Genomic DNA, 22,774 nt, shown 5'->3' with positions numbered 1-22,774 from the left:
AGCTGATGGGTCACACCTTTAATCTTAGCTACTCAGGAGGCCGAGATCTGGAGGATGCAGACTCAAAGCCTAGGTAGAAAAGTCCACTAGATTTAATCTCCAAAATAACTTAAAAAAAGCTGGCCTGGAGGTATGGCTCAGGTGAGTAGAATGCCAGCCTGGATGAACAAGCAAGCCAAATGAGCTCTAGGCCTTGATTTTAAATTGTGACACCTTCCCCCACCCCCCAAAAACCACATAGTTTATTTAAAAAAATCAACTGACACCAGTGGCTCATGCCTGTATCCCTAGCTACTCAGGAGACTGAGATCTGAGAATCATGGCAGGAAAATCCATGAGACTCTTATCTCCAATTAGCCAGCAACGTGCTGGAAGTGGAGCAGTGGCTCAAGTGGTAGAGTACCAGCCTTGAGTAAAAAAGCTAAAAGACAAATGCCTCAACTCTGAGTTCAAGACTCTGTACCAACACACACACACGCACACACACACACACACACACACACACACACGAAAATTCATCAATAAGTTCAGAACACCAACATATCCTATTTTCTCTTCTTCCAGGGTGTCTGACCTCAGTCAGACCAAGTATATAGTCATGGCATCCATTTGCTGACCTTGATGCTTTCCTTGCATTCGACTCTGCCATATCTGTCTACTTGACCTCCAAAACAATAATGGAATCTATCCCCTTCTCTTCATCTGCTCCATCACCATCCTATGAACCACTACAATAACCTCTTCAACCTGTTTCCACCCTTGAACAGCTTTCATGTTGCCACCCTGGCTTTAAAACACAGGTCTGAGGGTGTTCTTCATTATCTGGAATGTTGTGTCACTTCCCATTGCTCTCAGGATGAAGGCGGAGCTTCTTCATGTGATTCCTCTTTATCGTCTGTCTCTGCCATTTTCTCCAGCTCATTTCTCACCACCCCTCCCATTTCCTTAGTGTATCTCAGACTTGCCAAAGTCTTGCTTTCTTTTGGTCCTCACCTTCGTGCATTCTGTTTCATCCCCTATAAGCAGTTCTTTCCTTTCTACTTCAACTGACTCCTACTCAATCTCTTGAACTTTGGTGGCCTACCACTTCTCCAGAGACATGGTCTATGAGCTCCTTGATTGGGCCATATTTAGGCTTCTATGCAATTTGTAATATTACATTTACTTGTGATTGATTACTACCCTTCTACAGGTTGTATAAACAGGTCAGGGAGGGATACAGGGTACAGGGAGGGATAGATGGTTTTCATTTATTGTCTCTCAAGCTTGGGAGCAGGGATCAAAAAAAAGATCTATTAAGGAGCGGGTGGGTCAGAGTACTAAGTCACTGAGGTCTGGAAGGTGGCGAGCATGTTCTAGAGCCAGTGCCACCAGCTCTGCCCTGGCCTATAACAGTAACTCAATTTCACAGGCAGCTGCGTGTGTGTGTGGGCTGCTCTTACAGAACTCCCCTTCTTCTGAAAGCTCACCAGCTCAGCTGCAAGTACTCACTCTATCCCTGACCTCATCCAGGGAGGGAGCGTTTTGGATTTGAACACATTTGGCTGTAGAAGGATCCTGATTGCAAAATATGATGACTTCATGCTCAGTTCTTTTCTTCTTAGAATAAGCACAGTTCTTTTTCACACTAGACCAGCTTGGCAAGGAGGTTCCAAAAAGAACAGAAAAACAGCATTTCTGAGACATCCAGTTTTACCTCCATAAAAGGGCAATTGTCCCAGGGTTCTTACATGTCCACGTTTTTAAAAACCAGTAATAGGTCCTCCATTATGAGAACCTGTTTGACTCCACAGTGTTGTCACTGACAGGGCAGAGTAGGGTAGAGGCTGGTGCTTGCCCTGGGGCTGGGGCTGTCCCAGTATGAGAAGTTGCTGTCATTGATTGGTGTCTTTTCTGTGCCCAGTGCCATGGATGAATTGACACCTGCACTTCTCTGCTCTGTGGGCTTCTTGAGGTGACCAAGGAACACTGAGCATCTCCTCATGTCCCTTACTCTTCTAGGGGCTGAGCTAGCCGCACTGAAAAAGCAAAACACAGACTGGCTTGTTAGGGAGCTCACATTCTTCTTGTTCTATTAGGAGTAAGCCCATCCCGGTTTGTGGAGTCATAGCTCTGTGTTTTGCAGGAAGAGGGCAAGGTGGAGAAAGCCATGCTCTCTTTCCCACTGTTCTTGGGCTGACAGGCCCAAGATCCTAGCCTGGTCTTGGTAATGGGTGATTTTCTCCCTTGGGAAGTCTGGAGCCTGTGCATCTGCACATGAAGAGGTGTTTCAGGCCTGGCTGAACGTGCGGATTGTATCCCTTCCATGCCAAGACAGCACATTCAGATTTTCTTTCTGTGTCCTCAGGCCAGCTCTCTGTGAGCAGGGGTAGGTCCCTGCTCTGGTGCTCCCTCTCTATTCCACCGAGACATTGTCCTCAAAGTACCCCAAGTCTCCGTCATTAACATTACTTTCAGTTTCATCTTCTGTTGCCACGGTTCCCATAACTGCTGATGATTTAGCCTTCCTCCAGAGTGTGTGGAATCAGCATAGACCAGGAGCCTCCCAACTCCTCTGGGTTAAGCAGCTTTTAGTCTCAAGTTTTAAAAAAAACTTTCAATCATTAACTGCAGTACAGACAGATTTGGAATGCTGTCAGTACCTCTAACTGAGGTGTTGATGAAGTGTTCTAGAAAAGTCTCTCAGCTTCAGGCTAGACAGAGGTTGATTCCTCAGAAGGGAATGGAATCTCAAGGAAATAGAAGCGATCTCCATTCTGTCCTTGAAGAAGAGCTCACTGCAGCTTCTCATCAGATCCAGCCAGGTCGTTCACAGCCACAGGGGAGGGCTCCGGTTTTCAGAGGCTCTGTCTGGGCATGCTCACGTGACAACAGTCTTGGCTCTGGGGGAAGGCTTGGGTCTGAGCTCAGTTTTGCTGCTTTGCAGGGCTGGTGTTCACTTGACACAGTTGTCTGATGTGGAGACATGGATTTAAGAAGTTTCCCTGCAGAGTGCTGGTGACTCATGCTTATAGTCCTAGCTACTCAGAAGGCTGAGATCTGAGGATTGTGATTTAAGCTAGCCTGGGCAGAAATGTCTGTGAGACTCTTATATCCAACTAATCATCAAAAATTGGAGGTAGAAGTGTGACTCAAGTGGTAGAGTGCCACCCTTGAGTGAAAAAGTTAAGTAAGAACTCAGAGGCCCTGAATTCCAAGACCTACTACTGGGACAAAATGAAACTCTAAGGGAGAGGAGTCAATAAAGCTATAATGTATATACTATACATTATAAGGGACAGGATGTATATACTATACATTATAGGGGATAGAATGTATATATTATACATTATAGGGGATATATAATGTCTACATGTGTGCAAATGTCCTAATGACTCCTCCCTTGCCTAATTTATGCTAATAAAAATATGATAATGTTTTGATAATTATGTAAAATATTTCTCAAAACCATTGAATTGCCTTCAGCCTTTCAGTGGGTGAAGTTTATGATATTAACATATCTCAATAAGGCTGTTAAAATTTTTGTTTTTAGAAGAACCTGTGCTGATGTTGTTAGATGAGACATGAGAGGGGCTATGTGAGAGCCTGTTGAGTCTGTTCTTTGTTGCTATAACTGAGTACCACAGACAGGGAAATTTATCAGGAATAGAGGCTTGTTTAGTTCACTGGACCCTGGGAAGTGCAGGAGCATGGGGGCCTGTACCCGCTTTTGCAAGCATCACAGGAGCGTACAGGGCATCCCATGGAGTGACAGAGTGTGATGGTTCTAGTCTCTCTTCTTACAAAGCTACTAACACCATCAGAAGGGCCCCATTTTCTACCTCCTCGCCACAACCTCATTACTTCCCCCAGGTCTCACCAGATATTAAGAAAAGGTTGAAGGTTGTTACCCAAACACAAATTTTAGGTGAACACATTCAAACCACAGCATAGCCTGTGTGTTGTGAGTGAGTTTCAACAGTGGCTTTGGAGAGAGTTGCCATTTCTCCCTGGGACCAGGGTGTTGCTTATGTTGTAGCAATTTAACTGAAGATGCTTCAAAATGTTCACTTGTGGCTGAATAAGAATCAAGTTGGAACTGATCAAAGTAATATTAAGGAGTTGATTATACCTGTCAAAGTTTGTGGCTTCAAAGGCTCGCATGGCCACTCTCTTGTGTTCAAGCAAATTTCTTCCTCCCTTTTTTGTGTCCCAGGTTCTTGTTTGCTTTCATTATAAATCTTTCATTTGGAAAGGAAATAGCTCATAATCCCAAGAGTGGCTTCCAGCTGGGGAAGGTGTGTAGGAGCTTGCATCAGAGCCATGATATTTAATGATTATTTTTGCTTATTAGAAATTTCAAATAAAATGAAAGGAAGGATGAGTTAATTTTTTTCAAAAGAAGAATTAGGTTAAAAGAAAACAAAAAAGGTATAGAAGTCCACCCTACTATACCATAAAATTAAGTTTGCTGGTTACTTGTGTATTATTAATTCTTGCTTCCTGTATTGAACACGGGCTACCTCACATATTTTTGCCACACAAATAGAACAACTCTCTTCTCTCTGATCTGCCCTCTCACTCACCTACTTACAAAGCAGAAGCTAATGGCAAAACTCTTGCATCTGCCTGGCCCTTACTGACAGCTCTGGACTTGTTTTTTAGTCTTATACTCAAAGCACTTTCACAAAGTGAATAGGGCAGATGTTATTATGGTGTCCTTTATAATGAAGAAATCAGGCTCTTAGCAGAGGAAAGGGACCTTCCTAAAGCCAGAGATATTAAGGGGCTGATGCTGAGCTCTTCTGCTTGGGCTTCCAGGTGCATGGAACAGGTGTTCCCCATGCTTGGGGCTCCTACATGTTTGTAGACATGGCAGGAATAACCTAGATCACTGTTTGTTAGGCACTTGTAGGCAGACATCTCTCTATGGGAGAAATATGGGCAGATAACATCCTTTCATTTGGGGCCAGGAAGAAAAGAGATAAGTACCAAATTTTATTTCCTCTTCAAAAATTTTTATTTTTAAGAATTATCTTTAAGTAGTTTGTACAAAGGGGTTTCAGATCAATATGGCAGTTTGTGAGTACAATGCATCTTGATCAATGTCACTCCTTCCATCTTTCTCCCCCATCTCTTCCAGCCCCACCCATCCCTTCAAGTTACCTGGTTTTATTTTCACATATGTACGTTGAATATTTTGACTATATTTGCCCACCTTCTCCTCTCTGCTTGTGGCTTCTCCGTTCCCTTCCCCTCTGCCATTTACTCCCAACCTTAACAGATTTCAGCTTCCTGATATTCATGTTTGTCAAACTATAAGTTAGTTTTTCACAGGAGTTATGCCATTGGTACTTACTGTAAACACCCACCAACTCCTGGCATCAGTCCATCTTCCAGGAATGTCATAGTGGGATAGCAACTGGACAGTCTTTGTTTTCTGAACACTTTTCTGTGTAGGGCTTTGCAGTTTGTACAAAGTCAAGAAGCCCTGGCCGCTTCAGGGTTCCTGGAATTACAGAAAGTAGAAGTGAGAAAAGACGGCTCCAAAGGCTTGGTGACATTCTATGTTTATGTTGCAAGAATAATGCTGTTCAGTATCTCCAACAAGCAATGTTTTAAAGTTGAACTCTTTTATATCCTCTAATAGTACACAGCAGGAGGTAAGCCATTCCTTTCTGCCTTGGGTATAGCACTAATGTAAGCTATCAATTCTGGAGCCTACTGACAAGGGGAACTACTAACAGGGAGCAACCCACCATATAGCGAGTTAAGAATAAAGAGTGTTAAAGGAGCCCCAAGAGGGAAAAATGAAGGAGTGGTCAGCTTCTCCTAGTCTAGAAGGCCAGAGAAGAACTCAGAAAGCATCAGAGGAAGGGCCGAGATCCTGGATTGTGAAGCCCTGCTCTTCCTCCTCTTTCTGCCTCTGTTCACACCCATTCCCCCAGACCTCCCTTCCTCAGGCCCCAGGATCATCTAATCTTAGTGGACAAGAAAACACACTGTTGGCTGGTTTGCACATTTATCTTCTTAAACCATGGATGTGATTTGACTTCTTTGTGGTTTCTTGGAGCCTTTCTGTGTGAAAGAAGACGCCAGTGGGAATATGTTAGGAAATATATGAACTAATACTTCAAAAATCAGCACTACCCCTGTGGCCTGGATGTCGTTAGAGACCTGTAAGAAGAGCCCTGGAGGAAGAGGACGAGGCTGAGACTCAGAGGGCTTGTGGGCCTACTGGGAGACAGGAAACTTGTGAACTTGCTCAGAGAACCAGAGCAAAGACAACTAACTCCGTGTCTGGAGGTGAGGCACAAGTGGCAGAGCGTCCGCCTAGCAAAAACAAGATCCTGACTTCAAACCCTAGTGCCATAACAACACAAAACAAATGGTAGCTGTGGTCATTAAACTGTGGAGAATGTTTCACCATGCTTAGAGCCCAGATGCTGTGGCCACCCCATAGGAGCAGGGTGGAGCCCACTCCTAATTTAGTTTGTATATTATGGCTGAGGGGCTGCAAAAGACAGGTGGTGAGACTATGGGAAGAGCAGAGCAGGCCTCCAAGCTGGCTCAACATGACTTGAAAGAGTGGGGAAGGAGACAGGTTTGGAGTTTTACAGGATACTATCAGCACCTGGCTTCCAGCAAACAGGGAGGAGTTGTGTTTTGAGTCTCTTGCTGGTGGTACCAGCAAAGAGCATCCAGACTTTTATGTCTCTTTGCCCCCGCTGTGGTTATAACAGGAGGAGGAATGGGTGACACTTAAAATTTGTCAGCAGTCAAATGTGGAAAGACAAACATGGATTCTGAGCTGCACATGGTGGTACACACCTGCAATCACAGCACTTGGGAGTCTGTGGCAGGAGGATTATAAATGTGAGGCCAACCACTGCCACAGAGTGAGACTTTTTTTTCAATAAAACAAAACAAAACATAGCTTATTCTTTTAGCAGTTTTGCAGTACAGTCATATAACCCCAGGATACATTCCAGGAAATGCATCTCCAGGGGATTCTGTCATGATACACAGCATAGAGACCACATACACTGATGGAGACAGGCACAGTATCACCAGGAAGAGTAATTTCATGGGACCATTGTCATGAATGTGGCTCAATATTGATTGAAATGTTACCTGGCTCCCAACAGTGTATGTCAATATTAACTGTGGTCACTTTGTATTGGAAAGATCACTAAAATTTGTTTCTCCAGTGAGCCCTCCTGTGGTCAATATTCTTTCCTCCCCCCATCGTTCTCCCTTCCTTCTTAGCCACTGGCACCACCTTTCTGCTCTGTTTCCACAAGACTGACATTTGAGATTTTATGTTTGAAATTGTGCAGAATTTGTCATTCTGTGCTTGATTTACCATAATGTCCTCCAGGTCCATCTCTGTCATCATGAGTAACAGAAGTTCCTTCTTTTTATTTATTTTTTAAATTAAATTTTATTGACAAGGTGATGTACAGAGGGGGTACAGTTACATAATAAAGTAGTGAGTACATTTCTTGTCTTATTTGTTACACCCTCCCTCATTTTTCTTTCCTTTCCCTAGTCCTTCTTTTTAAAGGCCATATGTGAGTATAAATGAATACATAGATGACATTTTTCCACTGGTGGGCACCTATCTGGTCCCACAGTTGGGCTGTTGTAAACAGTGCTAGATGAATGTGGGAAGCCAGGTCTCTCACAGGTTGATTTCAATTCTTTTGGATATGTACCCAGAAGTGAGATTGCTGGGTCATATTATAGTAGTATTTTCAGTTGTTTTTATCATGGTGATCCTGGGGTTTGAACTTAGGGCCTTGATTTTTTCGCTCCTACCTGGTGTTACCTCATCATGATTTTAATGTGTGTTTTGTTTTCTCAGTGAATGGGAGAATTGAAGCATTTTTCATATATCTTTTGGCCATTGTATTTCTTTTTTTGAGAAATATCTGTTCAGGTCTTTGGCTTGTTTTTAAACATGATTGCTACATAAAAAAGATAGAGCTGGGTGCTGGTGGTTCACACCTGTAATCCTAGCTACTCAGGAGGCTGAGATCTGAGGATCATGGTTCAAAGCCAGCCCAGCAGAAAAGTCCATGAAATTCTTATTTCCAATTAACCACTAGAAAACCAGAAGTGGCCCTGTGGCTCAAGTGGTAGAGCACTAGCCTTGAGCTGAAGAGCTCAGGGACAATGCCCACGCCCAGAGTTCAAGCCCCAAGACCAACCAAAAAAAAAATAAGATAACTAGAAGAGGTGATAGATAATGGGTAATTAGCTTAATTGAATTTTTCTATAATGTACCTTATATGAAAACATTACATTCTAGCCTATAAACAGACACTATTATTAACAGTTAAAAAAAACACACCAAAAGCACCACTTAACAAAATCTAAAGCTTCCTAGATTGTTCTGTAGACCTGCTTAGCACTGTGTTCTTGAGAGAAGATTAGGGAAAGCTGTGTCCATAAGTAGCTCCCGTCATCTGGAAGTACATTCCATGGGGTGATGTTTGGGAACATAAGGTTATAATAATGGTAGTGCGGAGATTGATAAACAGTGGATGAGAGGCTAGGATGTGTAGGGTCTCCCCTTGGAAAAGTGCACACTTCAGTGTTGGTCTTCCCAGAAATCTGTGTGCTATGCATGTGATTGTGAATCTGTACATACAAGTTCATGTATGTTATCCACTGTATGCAGACAAACAATGGATAGCATTTCACCACTGGCTGACTCTTCCAGTCTTGGGGCCCTGTATATCTCAGGGATGTTTCTGGGAGTGCGATCTCATATGCACAGTTGCCAATGAAAAATGGAATTAATTTACTAGGAGACTTTTGCAAAATAAATTACGTAATGAGTTCAGAGAGGAAAGAACCTCCCCTGGGGTTGTGTGCGATTCTGGATCACTATAGAGTGGGATTCTTGCCTGAGCTACAAGCATAGGGTTGACTGGATGGCATCTGTCTGGGTCTCACCAGAAACACAGCTGGAAGTGGGGGGAATTGATGCACACCTAAGAGAAGTAATAGAAAATCAGAAAGATTAGGGTGGCCAGAAGTGGTGAGAAAGGGCTGACCAGTCTGGTGGAGGGAGCGCTGGTGCACGGATGGTCTGATTCAGGCTCAATACTCTGTCTTGGTTGTTTGTCATCTTAGGAACTTAGTTTTCTTTACTGTTTGTTGATAGATCTCTGTGCTCTCAGGGAGGAAGAGAAAAATAAAGAAAAGAAAAACAAACATAAATGTAACATCCCTCCCTATCTGCCTGTTGGGCTCTCTTTCTAATCTGTCTTCTATCATCTATGTATTAACTGTCTATCTAATCATCTATCTTCTATTATCTATTCATGTATTATCTATATTATATATCATTAAATGCTACTTATTAATTATGTCTTATATCTATTGTCTTCATCGAAACTTTGATATTTAGAAAATAAGTATTTTTTTTTAAGTTTTATTGAGTTGGGCACATGTGGCTTACACCTATAATCCTAGATACTCAGGAGGCTGATATCTGAGGATTAAGGTTCAAAGCCAGCCCTGGGCAGTAAAGTCCAGGAGACTCTTTTTGTCAATGTCCAACAAAAATCCTGAAGTGGAGCTGTGGCCCAAGTGGTAGAGTGCTAGACTTGAGTGGAAAAAGTTCAGGACTTTACTTCAAGTACCAGTACACACACACACACACACACACACACACACACACACACACACACACACACAATTTTATTGAAACAAACAGCAACATATGCTGGTGAGGTTGTGGGGGGAAAAGGAAACCCTTGTACACTGTTGATAGAATTGTATACTAGTGTAGTCACCATGAAATCAATATGGAAGTTCCTCATAAAATTAAAATTGTAACCTTCATGTGATTCTGATATACTACTCTTGGGTATATATTTAAAGGAATACAGGTCAGCATACAATAGAGACATTATTTACCCATGTTTATTGCAGCACAGCTCACAATGGCTATGGAATCAGCCTAGGTGCCCACCAACAGATGAATGGATAAGGAAAATGTGGTACATGTGCACAATGGAGTACTTGGCCATAAAAAGAATGAAATTCTACCTATAGGAAAATGGAAGGCACTGGAGATCATCAAGTTAAGTCAAAACAGCCAGGAAAATTAGAAAGACAAAAACTGCCTGTTTTCTCTCATATGTGGAATGTAGATCTCAAACAAAATGAGTGACTTGAGTGTAAATCAGGGATTGTTTAGAGGCATAGAGGGGTGGGGTCCCAGTGGGAGGGTAAAAAGAAAGGGTGAACTGGGTTGAATGGGATTGAAATACTTTATATGCATGTATACAAATAGAATAATGATGCTGGATGCCAGAAGCTTATGCTCGTAATCTTAATTATTCAGGAGGCTGATATCTGGAGAATTGCAGTTCAAAGCCAGTCCAGGCATAAAAATCCTCCAAACTCTTATCTCCAACAAACCAGAAAAAGTCAGTCTAGAGGTGTGATTCAAGTGGTATAGCGCCAGCTGTAAGCAAAAGCTGAGCTAAAAGTATGGTGCTCTGAGCTCAAGCCCCAATACCAGCACACACACACACACACGCACACACACACACACACACAAAATCACATTAAAATTGTTTCTAAAAGGTGGGAGGGGGATAAGGAAATTATAGTGTGGGGGTGAATATGATCAAAGTATATTGTATGCACCTATGGAAATACTACAGTGAAATCCCTTTGCATAATTAATGTACACTAACCAAAAAGCTCAATTGTAATACAGCGCTCATTCCAAATAACTCATCAACTTAACTCACATTCCAGTGTTAAATATCTTCAGACAATGTCCAAACATCCCTGTAATCAGGGAACAGTTAGAATATTTTCCTCACCCCAATCAGAATCCCCGTGGCCCTCACTGTTACCATCCAACTTTCCTGTCCTCCTTCAGCCCAAAGTAACTATACTTCCTGTCTCTCTAGGCTTGTCCATTCTCAACATTTCAAATGAATGAAAGTCCTGTGAAATGGGCCAGGAATGGCATGGAATTAACTCCCTTTAGTGTATTATTAAAGTAGGGAAAACCCAGCCGGGTGGCTCATGCCTGTAATCCTAGCTACCTAAAAGGCTGAGATCTGAGAATCATGGTTTAAAACCAGTCTAGCCAGGGAAAGTCCATGTGACTCTCATCTCCAATTAACTACCAGAAAGCCAGAAGGGGAGCTGTGGTTCTAGTAGTAGAGTGCTGCCTTGAGCAAAAAAGCTTAAGGAGCCAGGTGCAGGTGGCTTATGCCTATAATGAAGGCTACTTACAAGGCTGATATCTGAGGATTCTGATTTGCAGCAAGCCTGAGCAAGGAAGTCCAAGAGACTCATCTCCAATTAACTACCATAAGAACTGGAAGCAGAGCTGTGGCTCAATGGTAGAACACTAGCCTTGAGGAAAAAAAGTCTCAGGGACAGCACCCAATCACCGAGTTCAAGCCCCTGGATAATCACACACAAAGAATAAGGGAAAATGTGCATTTTGTAGTTGCCCAGTAAGGTGTTGTTGAATTAATTTTGCTGTATTTAAACTAAAGTGCTCAATATTGAATCTCCAAGAAGGTATTAGGACACAAACCCTGTCTTCCAAAATCAAGTGTTGGTTAAGCAGGTAGATTCCAGAGCTAAGCTTTCTTGGTACTCATCCTAGCTTGGCACACCCACAGTTCTGCAAGCTGTAGCATCTCAAGCACATTAATTTCTCTTGAAATCAGTTTCTTTACTGAAAAAACAAGGATAAAAAATGACAACTTAGACTGGGTGTGGTGGTCCTCGACTATAATCCCAGCCACTTGGGAGTTGGAGATAGGTAGGTCTCAGTCTGGGTAGAAGCCAACTTGGGCAAGAGCTCAAGATGTTAACTGGGGGCTGCGGGGGGGCGGGGAATCCCAAACCCTAGAGTTTTCTAGCAAGTGCAAAGCCCTGGGTTCAGTGCTTAGTACTGCCAATTGTACTCCAATTAGTATTGGTGGTACCTTAGTACCTTCCTTCCAGGGTGCTTGTGAGGGCCAAATGAGATAATAGATAGAAGATGTGAAGCCCTTGGCATGCTGCCTGGCCTCTGATCAGCCTGCAATAAAAGCTGGCAGATGGCCTTTAATTATTCAAAGAGCTGTAAGTCCAAAAGGCACATAAGTGGCTTTCAGTGTATGAGCAAAGGGTCAAAGTTTGGGGTGGCTTGCAGGGCAGAGCCAGGATACATGTTTTTACAGAGCCTAGATCTATCTATACCTGATTTACAACTGAGTTTTGGAGCTGCTCTCTTATTTTGGATCAAGTTGGTTTGTTTGGGACATAGATGTTACTAGTGGACTCCTGGAGATCAGTGAATACTGTACCCATTGTGGAAGATGACCTTTGGCCTGGAACTTAAAAGCTGGTTCCAAATAAACCAGACAGGGAGGGACAGGAGCAGAGTCAGTGTGATGGGGATTTCTTATTTGCTGTTTGTACACACAGATGATTAATGTCACACCTGCCTGCCTGCCTGCTTGCCTCCCTCCTTCCATCCCTCCTTCCATCCCCCCTTCCTTCCTCCTTTTCTTCCTTCTCTTTCTTATTTTGGTATTAGGGCTTATTATTATAGATATTAGAGCAAGCTTCAGGCTTGCTTGGCTTGTTTTGTAACCTGGCTGTTGCTCTACACATGAGCCATGCCTCCAAAAGCCTGACTTTGTTTTATAGATGAAGTCTCATGGACTTTTCTGCCTGAGCTAGCCTCAAACAGCAGCCCTCTAGGTCCTCAGATCTCAGCTTCCTGAGTAGCCAAGTTACAGGAGTCCCTCACCAGTGCCCAGCTATGTGCTTTGATGCCTCTACTTACAAACTGAATGTTGGTGAACATGGTTGTTATGATTTAATAATTGTCCATCCCCCCCACCCCCTCACCCCCCAGTTCATGTGTTGGAAACTCTGACAATGGTAGTTGGAGGAGGTGGTCTTTGGCAGGTGGTTGGGTCATGGGGCTTTGCCCTCATGAGTGGCTTACTTCATTTGTGGGCTAATCATTTAAAGGGTTATGGTGGAAGGGGCTTTGCTGTGGAAATGAGCTCTCTTTTCTCTCTGTGATGTTCTCTCTGTGTCTCATTGTGTTACACATGGGTGATGTCTTGGTGTGTATGAGGCCCTCACCAGAAGCCGAGATGATGCCAGAACCTGGGCTTGGCAGCCTATACATGACCTAAATAAGCTCCTAGCTTTATATAAATTTATTATGTGCTTTACATAATTTATTTCTATAAATTTATTTATACAGTCTTATGCACTTTGTTACAGCAACAGAAAAGAGACCAATGGTGGGGCATAATACTTCATCACTGCATGGTGATGGGAACTTTGGGTGTGAGGCCACCTGGGCCACAGAGGTAGACTGTCTCAAAACCACAACTGCAAACACAACAGGAAAACAGACTAAGACAATAGACAACCTAATTTCTGTGGGCTTCAGTTTCATCATTCTATAAAATGGGGAGTTGTAGATTCTTGTAAGGTCTGTGTGTATGTGTGCACGTGTGTGTGTGTGTGTGTGTGTGTGTGTGTGTGCACATGCTTGTATGTGCCAGCCTAGGATTGAACTCAGGGCCTGGATACTATTCCTGAACTTTTTGCTAACGCTAGTGCTCTACCTCTTGAATCACAGCTTTGTTGCAGGCTTTTTGGTGATTAATTGGAGGTAAGAGTCTCATGGACTGTCCTACCAGGGCTGGCTTCAAACTGTGATTTTTCAGATCTTAGTCTCCTGAGTAGCTGGGATTATGGGTATATGAGCTACCACTCTGTCCAGGCTGCAGGGACAGAACCAAGCTTAGCACTGACTGTGGGAGGTGACAAGGCATGCCAGCGAGGAGTCTGGTTTGTGCTTGTTTGGCTTGCACCTTCTCACAGCCAGTGGCAGTCCAGTCAGCCCAGCCACACACCAGGCTGACTTGTGGGGAATTTTCTACCCACACTGGAGGGAAAAATTCACTTTCCCTAAGCAAGCACTCAAAGGCCAGGCAGGCCCTGTGGGAAGAAAATAGCCCAGGCTATAGATTTTCTCTTCTAGGTTTGGAGTTCTGCCATGATCAACACAGAGGCAGAAGCAATTTGCATTCTGGTGTCTGTGGCACTTGCAGGTGGCCAGGCTGATGCTACTCTCAATGTGTCTTTGTCCAAGTTTGTCCCTTGTCTAGGCCCATTTCTCACACAGTGCTAGTTCTAGAAGTTGCTTAGAATCATGTCAAGGTTCAGCAGACTTGTGGGCTAAGTCTTTGGGGGTTCTTGTGGGATCACTCTCCAAATATGTCCTTCTCCTGGCCTTTGCCCACAAAGATGTCCGCCATCTTCCTCCACTTTGCTAGAAGAAAATACAGCACTATCTCAGACTGGCCTACTATCCCCCACCCCCACTCCTGCTGGACCAGCTCTCCCTCACAGCATCCCCAAACATCTAGGCCTCTCTACCCCTCTTTGGCTTTGGGCTTCATTGTCCTTGTGCTAGCATGTCCTTTCTTGATGTGAAAACAAGCTTATTGAAAAGACCCAGTGGTGACTCTTGGGGTATAGGGGTACAGTGAGCCATAAATAGGGGATTCATGGAGGCATAGTCCAGCTGACTGGGGAGTTGCAGAGTGAAGAGGGACTGAAACTAGTTGAGGGGCTAAACTAGGAAAGGAACTAGAGTTTAGGGAGAGCTTTTGGGAAGGTGAGCAGAAAGCAGGATGGATCCACCTGGGGTTTTAGATAGTGACTTGGGCACTAGGAGAGGGGAATTCTTACTGGGAAGTTTTTTTTCATTACTAGGATTTGAACTTAGGATTTTACACTTGCTAGTCAAGAGCTCTACCACTTGAGCCAGCACGTGTGTGTGTGTGTGTGTGTGTGTGTGTGTGTGTGTGTGTACATGGCCAATACTGAGGCTTGCACTCAGGGTCTGGGTGCTGTCCTTGAGCTCTTTTGCTTTAAGCTAGTGCTCTACCACTTGAGCCACAGCTCAACTTCTGGCTATTTATGGTTAATTGGAGATAAGAGTCTCATAGAATTCTGCCCTGGCTGGGTTCGAACCTGTGATCTGTAAATCATAGTCTCCTGAGTAGGTAGGATTATAGACGTGAGCCAGCTGGCTGACAGTACCTTTTGCTATCAGTTATTTTCCAGGTGGGGTCTTCCTTTATACTTGGGCCATCCCAGTTTCAATTCTACTTGTGCTTCCCCATGTCCCTGGGGATGACAGGTACACAACATTGTGCGCGGCCACCGCGCTTCCCCCGCAGTTAGGACAGCAGGTGCACACAACCATGACCAAGCATTAGTTGAGATGGAGGCTTGCCTAGGTTGGCCTCAAACCATGCTGCTCCAATCTCTGGCTTTTGGGTAGGGTTACAGAGTTGCACCACAGTGCCTAATCGTGATAGAAACGATGCAGTGTCCTACTAGCAAATGATAACATTGCAGCTAAAACATAGATCTTATTCCTTCCATTCCTGGGCTATATGCAGAATGCACTTCTCAAGGTTGTGGGGAACCCTGAAGAAGAGGGAAACTGCTGGTGACTTGAGGAAAGTGCTTGCCTGGATTGCATATTAACTTAATGTTTTGCTTGCCCAGGAGCGAGAGAACTTCAGATCAGTCAGATTCAGGCAAGCTGAAGGCAGAAATCAGAGAAGTGAGGAGCCATCAAAAGGAAGGATAGCAAAGCTACTCAAGAGGTGGAGATAGGAGGATCACAGTTGCTGGCTTGCCCAGGAAAAGTGAGCAAGACCTTAGCTCAAGAAACAAACCAAGTGTGGTAAAACACACTATAATCCCAGCTTCAGGGGAGGCAGAGGCAAAAGGATCATGGTCTGAGGTCACTCTGAGAAAAAGTGTGAGACACTATCTCAAAAACAATTTAAGGTAAAAAGGGATGGGAATGTGGCTTACACAGGGGAACCTTAGCCTAGGAAGTGAGGCCTTGAGCTCAATCCCATGCTGCCTCTCCCCCAACGAGACACATTTCAGAGGAATTATCAACAGGCTGGAGGACTACCATAAAGAAAGTTCTAGCTGGGTCCTGGCTGCTGCCTCCAATGGACAGTCAACCACAATTAAGCTGCTAGACCTCATAGTTTGCTTTGCACCTCATCTCCCTTGAACTTGAAGTGTTTTTCAGAGCTAGCGTCACAGGAGAGGTTAGGGAAGGCCAATGACACTATGGCCAAACCTAGACAAGTCAAGGGCTTGGAAAGGAAGGGGGCAGATTCTGATTCGCCTTCTGCAGATAACAATTCTTTTTCCAGGTTCTCTTCCAAATGCCGTGTTTCTGAAGAATGTTGTGAGCTTGTTGGCAAGACAAGTTTTGGGGATCCACCCCAGATGAATGGGATCAGAGGGTGGAACCCAGCCGCTTGGGCTCTGAGAAAGTGAACCACTGGACACCTCTGTCTCAGGCCCAGAGTGTTGAAATGAAATCAGTTTCACTCCTCTGAGCTCAGAGTTTCCGAAATCAGGCACAGGAAGTACCTTATTATTATTATTTTTTTTGTCCCACATGACCTAGTCTTTCCATCCCGAGGGGAGAGATGGTCACTCCAAAATCCACCATTGATCACTGCCTCTTCTGAGCCAGCTGGGCTCCTGGGGGGGGGTGGTGACCAAGGGCAGCAGGTTCAGGCAGTTGTGACATCAGCATGGTAATTGGTGATGTCACAGTGTCACTTGGCAGCTCAACCACTTCTGGGCAGCAGCAAGAGGATGATTGCAGCAAGGAGAAGGGAGACATGGGAGCCAGAGTGCCAGGGACAGCTGGAGACAAGAAGTAAGCCTCAAGAAGAGAGCGGCCAGGAAGAATGAGGAATCACAGATACCTCTCAGGTAACAGTCTGGGCAGGGTCTTACTTTCCCCGCTGGAACATCTGCTCTCTGCTGACTCTAAGGAGACATGATAAACATGTCTCAACTTCGAGAAGGTCACACCCGCCACTGAAGAACAGTCCATCTGCTCATAAAAGCTTTTCCAGTCTCCACATTCCTTACCTTTCTCCAGGTCACAATCTTGGGCCCTACATCACCCTGGAAACTCTTAAATATTATAAACCAAGCTCTGCCCTCATCCCCCAAATTCTGATTTACTTGCCCTGCAAATCCCTCAGGCTTGGGTACGTTTATAAAAGTGGTCAGGTGATTGGACTGAACAGCCAGGGCTGATGACTCTATTACCAGGAGAGGTGGAACTGAGAGTTTTCTATTACTAGGTCCTTTGCAAATGTATGGCTATAGCTCAGCAGAGCACAGGACCAAAGTATTCAGCAAGAACTGGTCAAGGTCTTTCTTGCTAAGGGATACTGTGTGAGCCAGTCACCAGTGGGTCACTCCTGTAATTTTAGCTACTTAGGAGACTGAGATCTAGAGGATTAAGATTTAAAGCCAGCCTGGGCAGAAGAGTCTATGAGACTCTTATCTTCAAAATGCAGGTAACTAGCAAAAAAGGGTTAGAGGTGTGACTCCTATGGTAGAGCACCAGCCAAACAAGCACCAGGCTCTGAACTTAAGCCCTAGTATGGATCAAACAACCTGTAGGAAGGAAGATAATTAAAAGCCGCACAACAAAGCAACATTATTCAAGTAGCATGTTTTTATTTTATTTATCCATTCACTTGATTAATTAATTTTTTTGGCAGTCCTGCAGCTTGAATTCAGGGCCTGATCATTGTCCCTGAGCGGCTTTTGCTCAAGGCTATGCCACTTCTGAACTTTTCGATTTGTGGTACTGAGGAATTGGACCCAGGGCTTTAAAAGCATGCTAGGCAAGCACTCTACCATTAAGCCACATGACAAGCCCTAATTAATTAATTAATTTAAATTTGGTGCCGGTCCTGGGATTTGAACTCAGGGCCTAGGTGCTGTTCCTGAGCTTTTTGTGCTCAAGGCTGCCACTCTACTACTGGAGGCATAGCTCCACTTCTGGCTTGCTTTTATTTATTTATTTACTTATTTATTTTGTGAGTGTGTTGGTCTTGAGGCTTGAACTTATGGCCTGGTCATTGCCCCTGAGCTCGAGCTCCTCCTCCTCTTCCTCCTCCTCCTCCTCCTCCTCCTCCTCCTCCTCCTCCTCCTCCTCCTCCTCCTCCTCCTCCTCCTCCTCCTCCTCCTCCTTTTCCCCCTCCTCCTTCTCCTCCTCCTCCCCCTCCTTTTCCTCTCTGACTTTGAGCCATAGCTCCATTTCCAACTTTTGGGTAGCAAATTAGAGACAAGAGTCTTGTGAACTTTGCTGCCTGGGCTGGCTTTGAACTGTGATCCTCAGATCTCAGCCTTATGAGTAGCTAGGATTAGAGGCGTGAGCCATGGGTGCCCGGCTCAAGTTGCTTATTTAAAAATAACCCATCTGAGGGCTGGGGATATGGCCTAGTGGCAAGAGTGCCTGCCTTATATACATGAGGCCCTGGGTTCGATTCCCCAGCACCACATATACAGAAAATAGCCAGAAGTGGCGCTGTGGCTCAAGTGGCAGAGTGCTAGCCTTGAGCAAAAAGAAGCCAGGGACAGTGCTCAGGCCCAGAGTCCAAGCCCCAGGACTGGCAAAAAAAAAAAAAAAAAAAAAAAGAAAAGAAAAAAAAATAACCCATCTGAAAAAAAAAATAACCCATCTGAGTTTCAGTGGTTGATAACTGTAATCTTAGCTACTCATAAGGCTGAGATCTGAGGATCACAGTTCAAAGCCAGCCTGGGCAGGAAAGTCTGGAGACTTTTTAGATTGGAGACTATCTCCAATTAACCACCCGAAAACTGGGAGCAGAGCTTTGGCTCAAAGTGGTAGAGAGCTCTAACCTTGAGCAAAAAAGCTCACAAATAGTGCCCAGGCCCTGAGCTCAAGTCCCATGACCAACAAAAAAATAAAAATAATTCAGAGTAGCTGGGTGTCAGTGGCTCATGCCTGAAATCCTACTTACTTAGGAGGCTGAGATCTGAGGATCAAGGTTCAAAGCCAGTCTGGACAGGAAAGTTCTATGAGACTCTTACTTAAAATTACTACCAAAACAACAACAACAACAACAACACCACCAGAAGTGGAGCTGTGGGTCAAATGGTAGAGGGCAAAAAAGTTTAAGGACAACACACACACACACACACACACACACACACACACACACACACATACACACGTGCACGCACACACACCAAGAAGATACTAGTAAATACAAAGTTATTGAGAAGCTTTATAATCCAACCTTATGAACAACTTTATAAAGGCATGTGGGCATACAGCTGGGGCTGGGGAAGAGGCAGCTGGAGACTTCGCCTCTGTGGATTTATAAATCACCCTTCTTACCTGGGATTGCAAAGATGGCCAGCACCCAGGTGCCCACTCGAGGTTAGGGTTTCTGGGGTCCAGGATCCCTGGAGATCTCATAATGGCTCTCTCCAGATTGGCTTGAGTGATGTTGAGTTGGTGTGTGTGAGAGAGAAATAGAAGTTGGTTAAGGAAATGGGAAGCCAGAGGGCCTGGGCTCAAGTTTAAACATTGCCACTTGTCTTGACTGGTGAGCCTGGTGAGAGAGCAGGCTGCCGAGAACTCAAGTCTCAAGGTCACAATCTTCCTCCAGGGACACTGACCCACACTGCCACCCTCCCTGCTGTGCTTCTTCTCACTCAGTTCTGGGACTCAGGCAGGGCACAGAGACCTTCCCTCCCAGCTGCAGACCCTCAGGGCACCGGGCCCCCACCCTGCCCCAGCAATTCTAGGACCCTTCTCCTCTGCCTGGGCTGCACCATTAGGGGTCTGGAGTCCTTGTGCTGAGCACTGTGTCAGCACACAGTGGATGGCTCTGGGCTCTCCCTCCTTTCTCTGTGAAGTGTGGGGTTTGGGCAGCCACATTGAAGTGGGCTGCTGTGTGTTTGTGTGTAAGAATCGCTACATACTCGTGTATGTCTGTGTGTATCTGGGTTGGACTGTCTTGTGTTTCTCTCTGGGTTGCTGTGTGTCTGTGATTGTGTGTGACAGGATTTCTATGTGTGTCTGTGTGTATGTGTGTAGCCTGCTGCACTTGCCCCTCCCATCCCCATGGCTGTCCTTTCTGCTTACATGTCAGCCTTCCAGATTCTTCCGCCCAAGCCCATCCACCAGAAGGACCCTAGGTCAAGGGGATTGAGGGATTCGGGGAAAGCACTGCTGGAACAGTCATCCTCTGGAGATTTGGGAAGAGAAGAGGAGAAAAATGGAAGGGAAGCTTGGGGTCAAGAGAAGAATGTTTTAGGGGAGGGAGACTTGGGAATGTTTGCAAGTAGGAAGGAGGGGTGCAATGGAGAGAGAGAGAGATTTGGGAACCACTGGTGAGGGAGGCCTGCCAGAGGGAGGGTGAGTTGCTGGAGACTGGAGCCGAGGGAAAGGACCTGGGGAATGAGGGCCAGGGGCTGCCATCTGCCCAGGGCGGGCTCCTGGGTAGCTTGCTAGGGTTGAGGTTTCAGTGCTGTCACTCAGAAGTTGGCCACAAGAGCCCAGTTAGGGACAGAGAAGCAAGCCTAGAGCAGGCAGCCAATGCTTCAGGGAGGTCCTTGTCCCACTCATACATATTCATGTCCTCCTGCCAAGGGCCACACCCAGGCCAGATGCTAGTGTTCACCTTAGACAGGCTCAGGCTCTATTTATGATGTCCAGATGTCTCAGGATATCATAGATGTCTCAGTCTCCTAAATCTGCTGGCTGGCCCAGCCCAGAGGCTTTCTCCTCCCTGTCACATCCTCATCCCCATTCTCATGCTCACCAGTGAATGAGGACAAGAAAGGCTGGTACCTTGTCCAAGTTCACACAGCTGGTAAAGGCCAGATCAGGACTCAACCCCAGCACTGACTACAGCAGAGAGCTCCGAGCTCCTATGCATATCCTATGTGATGATGGCTCTTGGTCCCTATGCCCTGGCCCGCCTCTGCTTGATGAGGCCCTGTCTGCTTCAGCCCAGGTGGACCTCAGCTGATCAGAGGTCACCATTTCAATATGGACTTTTCCGCCAGTCGCCCATCACTGTCTGGACCGCTCCACCCCTAGCCTGCACCCTGGGCCTTCTGGGACCTCAGTCCTCACTGTCCTCAGGGTACTCATTTCTGTCCCTGACAAAACCATAGTTGGAGGGGGGGAGGGAGAGAGAGGGAGAGAGAGGGAGAGAGTGGAAGAGAGAGGGAGAGAGGAGAGAGAGAGAGAGAGAGAGAGGTGGAAAACCCAGGAGAGGGTGTTAGAATGGCCAGTGTCTGATAGTTCCTAGTAAACAGCTGCCAGGGAGATGGCAGAGATGGCAGCTGGACAGCAACCCCCATGGTGAAGGAAGGGCATTTCTGTGTGGAATGTGCCAGGAAGGCATGGAGAAAGGAGAAAAACCCTGGCAGAATTTCAGTAAGTGCCTGGTTGAAACCAGACACCAGGAATGTGCTGCAGGTCAGGCCTGTTGTCTGGGAAATATTTAGCCTATTTTGAATTTCAGTGTTCATTGTTTATTTCTCAAACAAATATTTATTTTACCTTTGTAATTCTTAAGAGTTTTAGGAACATGGGGGTGGATGATTTTGTCCTGGTTTTAAACACTTTTGGCCTTAGGGGGACACTGGCCAACTTCCTAAATTACAGCCTAAAAGGCAGTGGCTAATAGCCAAGTCTGTTTTCTTTTGATAGGTGCAAGCTGTTGGAAAGACATGGGCAGCCTTTGCAGTCGCATTCAGAGTCCTCACCTATTCTGTTTTCTCTTTGTTTCTGCCATACCTGATCCCCTCCCCTACGCTCCCTGCCAGGTTGAGATCTGGAGGATTGAGGTTTGGCAGAAGAAGTCCTTGAGGTTCCATCTCAGATTAACAAGCAAGAAACCAGGCTGGAGGCTTGTCTCAAGTGGTAGAGTACTATCTCAAAGCCCTGAGTTTAAACCTCCTGGGCTTGAATTCAGGGCCAGGGCACAGTCCCCTGAGCTTCTTCTGCTCAAGGCTAATGCTCTACCACTTGAGTCACAGAGCCACTCCGGCTTTTCTGAGTAGTTTATTGGAGATGAGCGTCTCATGGACTTTTCTGCCGGGGCTGGCTTTGAACCATGATCCTTAGATCTCAATCTCTTGCATATCTAGGATTACAGGTGGGAGCCACCGGTGCCCAATTCAAAACTTTTATTTTATTTTATTTTATTTTTTGCCAGTCCTGGGGCTTGGACTCAGGGCCTGAGCACTATCCCTGGCTTCTTCTTGCTCAAGGCTAGCACTCTGCCGCTTGAGCCACAGCACCACTTCTGGCCATTTTCTGTATATGTGGTGCTGGGGAATCGAACCCAGGGCCTCATGTATACAAGGCAAGCACTCTTGCCACTAGGCCATATCCCCAGCCCAACTCAAAACTTTTTTAATGGTGCCTTTTTATATAGTAAACTTGCTAAACCCACTAATTCTACTACTTCATTTGTAGACTACTTTGGATTTCTACATGTACAGTTATCAAGTACTAGTTAACAGTTTTTTGAATCAGCTTGACTTGGTTTTAATTTTTTTTTGGTGTCAGTTCTAGGGCTTGAACTCAGGGGGTCGGTGCTGTCCCTGAGATTTTTCTTTTCTTTTCTTTTCTTTTTTTTTTGCCCAAGGCTAGTGCTCTTCCATTTGAGCCATAGTTCCACTTTTGGCTTTTTCGGACTGTTAATTGGAGATCAGAGTCTCATGGATTTTCCTGCTTTGGGCTGATTTTGAACCACAAGAGTTCAGCTTCTTGAGTAGGGTTACAAGTGTGAGCCACCAGCAGCCAGCTAATTTTTAATTTAAAAGTTATCTTTAAGAATGCTCCCTATGTTTACTTCATGAAAATGGTTTAGCCTTA

The 22,774-nt window shown here is 45.1% G+C and overlaps 1 protein-coding gene across 1 annotated transcript in view; it reads left to right on the top strand.

Annotated features, from left to right (window-relative positions):
* The first annotated feature begins 16,690 nt into the window (after window positions 1–16,690).
* Window positions 16,691–22,774, top strand: part of Cdrt4 (CMT1A duplicated region transcript 4) — a 31,079-nt gene continuing 24,995 nt past the window's right edge. The window contains exon 1 of the mRNA XM_048366170.1: window positions 16,691–16,815. The gene's annotated coding sequence lies outside the window, so the exon portion shown is untranslated. The remainder of the gene's footprint in view (window positions 16,816–22,774) is intronic.

Source organism: Perognathus longimembris, chromosome 17 (assembly GCF_023159225.1).
Source record: "Perognathus longimembris pacificus isolate PPM17 chromosome 17, ASM2315922v1, whole genome shotgun sequence".
NCBI lineage: Eukaryota > Metazoa > Chordata > Mammalia > Rodentia > Heteromyidae > Perognathus > Perognathus longimembris.
The sequence above is the reverse complement of the archived record's forward strand: the minus strand, read 5'-3'. Positions and strand labels throughout refer to the sequence as shown.